Below are 5,958 nucleotides of genomic sequence, written 5' to 3'. Positions count from 1 at the left end.
AAGACATCATTACTTACAGAAATAGCAGTAGGTTGCTATGAGTCATAATCAACTCAAAGGCACACAACACAGTGTGTCAGGATGTTGTTTCAGTTTCTGGAACCCCACATCCCATAGAAGAGCAATAAGAAGATCAGGTGATACTGGCATATGCATTTAGTGTCTTTACATGAAAGAAGCCTTGAATTTAGGAAACCCAAATCTTTTATGCTAGGCAGTAAGCGTGGCAAGCTTTGGCTCTGGAGCGAGACACTACATCTATTTTTTTAGCTGGTTGCTATACAAACATCCTTATGAGAACAGTCAACCGCAAATGTTGTCAGCACCTCTTTTCACAAGAAGAGCTCATACATATAAATCATGCAAAATTCTCTTTCAACCTTTGTACATTGAAAAAAGTAAATCTCATTTTTAAAATAATTGCTTAACATTATTAAATACAGGCAGCCCTGGGGTTACAAATGTCCGACTTATGTACAGCCAACCGATAGTTACCAGACAACCCCTGTAAAGTCTACTATATTGGAAATTCAAGGTACACACAATGCTCTGTAATAGTAAAACAGGCTATACTGTGTGATGCACATCAAAACGTTGTTATTATCACTGGATTATTGTTAAAGATGTTTTAGTATTATTATTGGTGTATCTGGAAGTGTTTCTTTAAGGTTCTTTAAGTGTTTCTTTAAGGCATAGAAGGGTAAACTCTATACTACGTTGTAGTTGTTTTTAGGTTCTGTTGACCCCATGCACAACAGAATGAATACTGCCTGGTCTTCTGCTATCCTCACCATTGTTGCCATGTTTGCACCCATTGTTACAGCCACTGTGTCAATCCATCTCCTTGACGGTCTTCCTCTTTCTTTACTGACCTTCTACTTTACCAAGCGCTCTGTCCTCCTCCAGGGACTGCTTCCCCTTGATAGCCTGTCCAAAATACATACAATCAAGTCTCACTATCCTCTATTTTAGGAAGCATTCTGACTGTACTTTTTCAAGACAAATTTGCTTGTTTTTCTGGCAGTCCATGGTGTATTAGTATATATTCTATACTAAGACAAATATTTCACTAACTGACATTGTTCCAACCTATGTACAAATTTAACTTAAAGACAGATTCAGAAATGGAACTTGTTCGTCATCTGGGGAATGCCTGTATATCAGAGCCTTGGTGGTGCAGTGGTTAATTGCTTGAGATTGGCAGCTTAAAACTACTGGCTGCTCTGTAGGGGAAAGACGTGGCAGTCTGCTTCTGTAAAGATTTACAGTCTTGGAAACCCTATAGGACAGCTCGGCTCTGTCCTATAGGGTCACTATGATTTGGGATTGACTCAGCGGCAACAGGTTTGATGTTTTTAAGAGTTTACCATTTTGAAGAAAATCATTACAATTTTATGAAAAATTTCACATTAGTTCTCATTCTATGTTATTAAAGATAACATATTTACAGTCTTAATAAGTAAATGCATTCTATAGTTTACCATTCATTTTTACTGTTAAAATGCCATAAACATTTAAGAATATACACAGGACAGAAAAATGGTAGCATAAAGTAGTAGATTGAGCATAAGTCTGGGTGTCATAATGCATGAAATGTCAATTTCACCATTAAGTGGACACAAAAAGGAATGTGTCCTTTGGCAAGTCATTGAATAAAGTTGTGCTTTACTTCACTTATCTATAAAATCTGACAAAGTGACTAGAATGACCTCCAAGGATCATAGAACATCAAAAAATTAATAAAAATATGTGCTAGAAGTTGTCAAAAGTTGGTTGTTTTCTTTTTTTCCCAAATGCAATTTGTTCTACTTCAAGTCAGGAAAAATTTATTGTGTTTAAATATGCTAGGATGGATATGCAGAGGTGCAAGACATGAACACTTTCCTGCAGGAAAATGACTAAATATATAAGGAAACAGAGCTGACATATAATTGTAAAGGTTGTGCATTGCACAACTTGAATTGTGATGTGAATCGGATTTCTAAAATTGTGCATTACACAACCGGAACAACCATATGAATTAGTCTATATTCTATACTAGTTTTCTGTTGCTGTCTGAGAAATTACCTTAAACTTAGTAGCTTAAAATGTGTGTATTTATTGTCTCAAAATTTTCCTGGTTTAGGAGCCCGGTCCTGGTTTAACTTCAGGGTCCTCTGCTTCAGGGACAATTATAAGGCGACAATCAAGGCACTGGGTGGGCTGTGGTTTCATGAGAAGCTCAACTGGAGAAAGAACTGCTTGCTTCCAGTCTCCTTCAGGTTATTGGCAAACTTAATTTTCTTGTGATTGCCTAACTGAGGTTCACATTCTTGCTGTTGTGAACTTCAAGATACTAGAAGATGCTGGCATTTTCTTGCCATTTGATTTCCTCCATAATCCCTCTTCCAGAAAACCAGCAAAGGAGAAAAGTCTCTAGTTCCATTTAGTTAAGACAGAGTTTTACATACTACATAAACCTTAATCATGAGGGAGTGACATCACCACTTTAAACATAGAATGTAACCTAATCAAGGGGTGACCTCACATCTCTTGCTGTATTCTGTTGGTTAAAAGCAAGTCATAAATGCCATCCACAATTAATTAAAGGGGAATAGAAAAAAAAAGCGTAAACTAGTAAGCAGGAACTATTGAGAAGCAATAAAGACTATTTAAAAAAAGTTTTGAAGGAATCCCTGCCATTATTATAAACAGTGAAGAGAAATATTAGAAGAAAGACGGAGAATGAAGAAAGCAGAGGCGAAACAATAGGCAAAAGCCGCTTTGTCAGGAAGACAGGAAACTAACCAAAACCAACCAAACCCAGTGCAGTCGAGTCGATTCCGACTCACAGCAACCCTATAGGACAGAGTAGAACTGCCCCATAGGGTTTCCAGGGAGCACCTGGCGGATTTGAACTGCCGACCCTTTGGTTAGCAGCCATAGCACTTAACCGCTACACCACCAGGGTTTCCACTGGAAACCAAAGAAGGCTCAGATTGCCTACAGCTGGAAGTGAAGTCAAAGAAGCTGAGGAATAAGGATAAGTTATCATGTGAAAGCAGCTGTCAAACAATGGACCTTGGAAATATATTTTGTCCAGTTAAAATTGTTTTTTATATTAACAAAAATGTTCTACTGTAATCTAGGGAAATTTAGAGCCACTTAAGGAACAATAGTTTTTAACCTAATAAAATTTACCTTATGAATATAGAAATGAATTTTTAGAAAATTATGAGTATATTATACCAGACATTGGTATTGAGGATTAAAGAAATGATTAAGACATGCGCTTTGCCCTAAAATAGCTAACAGTATAAGAGGCTACAGATACACTAATAATTGCAATACAATATGGTGTGTGTAGTTATAGAAATTATATGAAACTGTATGTGTTGAATGAACATATAATTTATCATCCATACCCTGAAGAAATAATAATCATAACCTGGACATATTCAGGCAGTTCTGAATCCAAACATGGGACTTAGACAAAGTTAAAAATATCAAAGAAATGAAAAAACACAAGTGTATAAATGACCACAGTACCAGATAAATCCAAAGAGAAAAGAAAACGTTCTGTGAATGGATTGAATTGAAATGAGCATTGGAATAATTTTTTAATTGCATTTGTCATTTACTTTTCATTTGAAGATCTCAAAATGCTTAATGTTACATCGACAGATTATTATTGTGAAGAAAAAACACAAATACAGGTAAACAGTTATAACCTTTCTAATTTTAAAGTCCTGCATTTCTGAGAAAAAAAATGCTGTTTTCTACATTGACAAAGGTTTTTAATTTTTCTGTTGTTATATAAAAATCCACATTTATAGATTAGCACTGTAAAAGACCTCAGAAGAGCTGCAAATTCTTTTGATCATATTTTGTAAAACAAAATAAAAATATTAAATATGATTGTAGGGCTCCCCACCACTTATGATTATGTAGAAGTTATGCAGGTTAATCTAGGTATATCCCACAGAATTCCATTTAATATAAAACTGAATGCAATGGAAAATAGAAAATCAACATGCTTTGCTCATATTACATGTTATTAGGAAACTGAAGGAGCATGTACAAGGCATACATATATATTTTTAATGTGGACAAGAACAAAAGAATATCTTACATTTTGTTTTTATTTAATAACAAAAGGTAATTCTTTTTACCTAATATTTATTTTGGAGCCCCGACGGAGCAATGGTTAAGAGCTCAGGCTGCTAACAAAAAGGTTGGCAGTTCAAATCCAGGGTTTCCTTGGAAACCCTGTGGGGCAGTTCTACCCTGCCTATAGGGCCGTTATAAGTCAGAATCGTCCCAATGGCAATGGGTTTTTTAATATTTATTTATGTATCACATATACTTTCATAAAACATTTATTTTTATGTTCTTTATCATATAAATATATTTATTTTATGTTGTTTATTGTATACATATGTATTAAAGGGTAACAAATTATAATTGATGCATAAATAATGTTGTCCTGCACTGCTGTTAGGTGCCATCGAGTTCGTTCTGACTCTTAATGACCCTGTGTACAACAGAACAAAACATTGATCAGTCCTGCACCATCCTTACAATCATTTCTATGTTTGTTCCTATAGTTGCAACCACTGTGTCAATCCATCTGGTTGAAGGTGTTTTTTGACCCCACTTTAAAAACTTTACCGCACATGATATCCACTTCTAGGGGCTGGTCCCTCCTAAGAACGTGTCAAAAGTACATGAGACAAAGTCCCTTCCTAGGAGAATTCTGGCTGTCTTTCTTCCAAGGTAGATTTGTTCAATCTTTGGGCAGTTCAAGGTATATGCAATATTCTTAGTCAACATCATAATTCAAAGGCATCAGTTCTTCTTTCGTCTTCCTTATTCGTTGTCCAGCTTTCGCATGCATGTGAGGTGTTTGAAAACACCATGGCTTGGATCAAGTGCACCTTAGTCCTTAAAGTGACTTCTTTGCTATTCAATGCTTACACTTTAAAGATGTCTTTTGCCCATTGCAATACATTGATTTCTTGACTGCCACTTCCATGAGTGTTGATTGTAGATCCGTGTAAAATGAAATCCTTGACAACTTCAATCTTTTCTCCATTGATCATGATACTCATTATTCATCTACTTGTGAGTTTTTTGTTTTCTTTATGTTGATGGGTAATCCATACTGAAGGCTGTAGTCTTTGATCTTCATCAGTAAAATCTTCAAGTCCTCTTCACTTTCAGCAAGCAAGTTTGTGTCTTCTGCTTTTGTAGGTTGTTAATAAGTCTTCCAATTATGATACCTCCTTCTTCTTTATATAGTCCAGCTTCTAGGAATATTTGCTCACCATACAGATTGAATAAGTATGCTGAAAGGATACAACACTGGTACAAACCTTTCCTGATTTTAAACCACGCAGTACTCCATTGCTGTGTTTGAACGGCTGCCTCTTGGTCTGTGTACAGGTTCCGCACAAGCACAATAAAGTGTTCTGAATTCCTCTTCTTCGCAATGTTATTCATAATTAGTTATAATCCACACATTTGAATGCCCTGTCATGGTAAATAAAATACAGGTAAACATCTTTCTTTTCTTTCAGCCAAGATCCATCTTACATCAGCAATGATATCCATCATTCCACACTCTCTTCTGAATCCAGCTTGAATTTCTGGCAGTTCCCTGTAAATGCACTGCTGTTTTTGAAGTATCTTCAGCAAAATTTTACTTGTATGTAATACTAATGATATTGTTAGATAATTCCTGCATTCTGTTGGACCAGATTTCTTTGGGATGGGCACACATATGGATCTCTTCCTTTCCACTGTACAGGTAGCTGTTTTCCAAATTTCTTGGCATAGACAAGTGAGCTCTTCAAGCATAGCATCAGTTTGTTGAAACATCTCAATTGGTGTTCCATCAGTTCCTGGAGTCACGTTTTTCCACCAATACCTTCAGCGCAATTTGGACTTCTTCCTTCAGTACCATTGGTTCTTGATCAT

Source organism: Elephas maximus, chromosome 14 (genome assembly GCF_024166365.1).
Source record: "Elephas maximus indicus isolate mEleMax1 chromosome 14, mEleMax1 primary haplotype, whole genome shotgun sequence".
NCBI classification, from domain to species: Eukaryota; Metazoa; Chordata; class Mammalia; order Proboscidea; family Elephantidae; genus Elephas; species Elephas maximus.
This window is presented reverse-complemented; position numbering follows the sequence as displayed.